This window comes from Echinops telfairi, unplaced genomic scaffold (genome assembly GCF_000313985.2).
Source record: "Echinops telfairi isolate 266 unplaced genomic scaffold, ASM31398v2 ScPeMD7_7468;HRSCAF=8506_0, whole genome shotgun sequence".
NCBI classification, from domain to species: Eukaryota; Metazoa; Chordata; class Mammalia; order Afrosoricida; family Tenrecidae; genus Echinops; species Echinops telfairi.
Window position 1 is genome coordinate 35,210,078 of NW_022111369.1, and position 3,576 is coordinate 35,213,653.

Genomic DNA, 3,576 nt, shown 5'->3' on the forward strand with positions numbered 1-3,576 from the left:
CTTGTGCCACATCTATTCTCTATAAACTCACTTGGATCACAAACCAGGCTTCAGTGTGAATTCTTCCATGTGGGAAGCCAACGACTGAGGTATGGAGAGAGAGAGAGAAATCTAACAAAACTCTGACTATCTCAGTTGACCCTTAGAATCCACCCAGAGGTCCCTTAGAATAAAGCCTGGTGATCTGTTCCAGAACCATCGTAGCCCACAAAGTCCACTGAAATGCCGTTCTAGGCTGACATGCATGAGGTCCCCAAGAGCTGGGATGGACTCAAAAGCAAGTAAGTAGCTTTCCTGGTTCATTTCCTGTGTGAATAACTGGGTTCATCAGACTGTACAGCTTAGGGCTTGGGAGAGCTGAATTAGGAGCCAGGTGAAACAGACAGCATCGGTCTTTCACTTGCTTACTTGTGTGATGGTGGGCAAAAAAAAAACAATAAATAAATAGCCTCTCCAAACGTCCGCATTCTCATCCATTATGTAAAGACAAAAATACCGCCCAGTGGGTTTCTTGTGGAAACCAAAGGACTTAAGCCATGTAAACTGGTTAGTGCCAGGCCTGGGAAATAGGAAACCAAGCCTCAGTCATTCCAAGCTGGTGTTCTGAGAGGCCATCCAGTGGGCCTGGAAGTTACCCTGGTGAGGGACAGATTGAACCAGAGGGTCTTCAGAGGCTTTTAAAAAAATATCAGTGAAGGAAACAAAAGAAATGCTGGGAAACACGGGAAACAGCCCTGATTGGGGGGGGGGGTTGCCCCACCCCACCCTGTGGGTGGCATGAGGATTGAAAAGGCTGAGTGAGCAGCGACCCCAGATAAATTCAGGGGATGGTACCTTTCATGAGCATTATCTGGAAACTATCTTGCCAACAAACATAAGCAGGGTCTCTGACCAAAAAAAAAGAGACAGAGAGAGTTTAAAATCTGGTCACTAAGCAGTGTTTTGAACAGCAAATACAGATAGACAGTAATATTTACGGTCAATTTACCAGAATCAGGTATCAGATGACCTTTGACACTAGCCAGCGCTTACTAAAGAGTTAATTAGCTGTAAAAATGAGGTGACAAGTCAATTGTATCAGCACAAAGGAAGGATTTGTCATTTGGGATTTCACTGGTAGCAAGGCCTGCGAGGTCCTGCTTCTGGGTGGCTACTTTGCATACAGAAGGAGCTAACTTTCCCTTAGGGAAAGGAGGAAAGGGGAACTGAGTAAGTGCCAGGAAGCCCCGGGTGCTCACTCCCTGAGACTGGGGGGCCTTCCCCCCACTGCTTGGGAAGCTGAGAAAGCCCACCTGACCTGGGCTGTTGGTACTTAAATGCTGGAGCCATTCGCTTTTCCTGAGAACTAGTAAAAATGCTATTATCATTCACTGCTTTCCCCTCCTGTCTGAGCAGCAGAACTAACTTGTGCTTGTTCGGAGTCTTCAATTCATATATGGTCATTGAGGATGTTGGAAATTTTAGAAAATAAAAGGAAGAAAACAATATCATGCATTCTTCCATCTAATATTTTGCGGTTCACGCTCACTGAGTCGATTCCAACCCATATCAGCCCGACAGGACAGGGTAAAATGCTCCTGTGGGTTTCCAAGACTGTAAGTCTTTATAGGAATAGAATGCCTCGTCTTTCTTTTTCTAGCAGAGGGGCTGGGAGACTTGAACTGATAACTGTGGTTAGGAGCCAGCCAGTAACCACTAGGCCACCACTCTTAGCAAGGCCATTCAATAAAATCGAACTGCTCCATCAAACTTGTTAGATTTTACCATAGTAGATCACCAGGTCTTTCTCTTGGGTGTGAACTGGCAATTTTTTTTATCTTTTCCATTTTAATGTTTTATTCTTCTTATCATTTAAATAGTTCTCTTGTTCACTTCAGACATGTACACTGTTAGGTGGGGCTCAGAAACACACGATAATGGTGGTTTTCCTGATTGGTTTATTTTTCCCAAAAGATAATAAAGGGGGTTCTTGGTCAGAGACTACCATTACACGTGGAAGGCCACGTTTCTGCCTCCATCATTTTCAAGATTGTTGGGAACCTGGGCATATTTCCCCCAAATCATCTTGCCTCTGTATCACCAGGCCCAGCTCACTCGCATTCACTCAACATTGTGTACAGCGGGGATGAGGGGTCCTTCTTTACACTGAGTACTGGTAAGCAGAAGATGGCTTTAAGTTCAGGATGTGTAATTTGTGCCTTCTTGAAATGTAAGCCCATTGATCTGATGAATCGTTCGTATTACAATGGCTTCTGTGTAAAGCCACTGCCAGACTTTAGTAACTATCCTTTTCTACACCTTCTTCGCTCTCTCTCCTGTTGAATAACTTCTAATACTTGGGTTTCCCCCTGGGCACGGACTTCAGAGGGATTTCCTATCCCAACGATGTCTCTTTGCTTTACTGTTTAATTCTATTGTCAAGTGCGCTAACCCTGGTGGAGTAATGGTTACCCGTTGGGCTGCTAACCACAAGGTAAGGAGTTAGAAACCACCAAGCTGTTCTGTAGAAGTAAGATGGGGCTCTCTGCTCCTGTACATACACAGTTAGTCTCAGAAATTCACAGAGACAGTTCTACCCGGTCTATAGGGTCACTGTGGGCTGGAATCCACTGGATGACAGTGCGTTTAGCTTGGGACTGCCCTTCTCTGTCCAGCAGATAGGCAGGTGCTGCACCGTGGGGAGTTTTATCTTCGGGTGTTTCTCTTTTCATGCATTTTGATAGCCTTTTTCATTTGTATTTTCTCTGCTTATGGTAGAGCTTGGCCTTAAGACCAAGTTTTTTGTTTGTTTGTTTGTTTGTTTTTTACATTCTTTGAATGTTCATAAGGCTCTTGATGTTCCTTCTGTTTTTCTCATGGTAATCCAAACAATATCCATAGCTCTTATGGTGTGGCTCAGTATGTTCCATTTGCGCCACAGTGATGGGTCATAAATAAAGCCACCAGAAGCAGTCTCTGAGACAAGATGAACCACTCAATTGTCAAGTCCTGGTGGCATATTGCTGATGCGCTGGGGCTGCTAATCTTAGGGCTTTAAACACCAGATGCTCTCTGGGAGGAAGACAGGGCTTTCTACTTCCATCTCAGAATCCCACAGGGGCAGTTCTACTATGTTCTACAGGGTCGCTATGAGTCAGCTTGTAGTTGATAGCAGGAGTTGGGATTGGGTTTGGAAACCCACCAGCCGAATCTAAGCAGCCCCGCAGGAAAAGCTGAACTGACAATTGTTTCCATTGACAGCAAGTGCTTAAATATTGTTTCAGCAGGTCTCCTTTTGAAAATAAAATTAGAATCAGATTGTATGTACAGTTTAGGGCCTTTCTTAACTCCATAGTATAGTACAGAGCGAATTTTCATGTTACTATTGACATACAAAGGCACTCTGGAGTGCTGCTAGGGAAACATTGTACTGCCAACTGTGAACTTGGTAGTTTAAACCCACCAGCTGTTCCACTGGAAAAGGTTGAAGCTATCTGCTGCTATAAATATTTGCAGCCTTGAAAACCATACATAAGTTTGCAATGAGTTGGATTCACTCAATGACAGTGTTTTTATTATTATCTAAGCATATTAATG

The 3,576-nt window shown here is 44.0% G+C and overlaps 1 pseudogene; it reads right to left on the minus strand.

The window, feature by feature from the left end:
- Nucleotides 1–1,986: 1,986 nt before the first annotated feature.
- LOC101642553 lies at nt 1,987–2,927 on the minus strand (annotated as a pseudogene).
- Between the last annotated feature and the right edge of the window lie 649 nt (nt 2,928–3,576).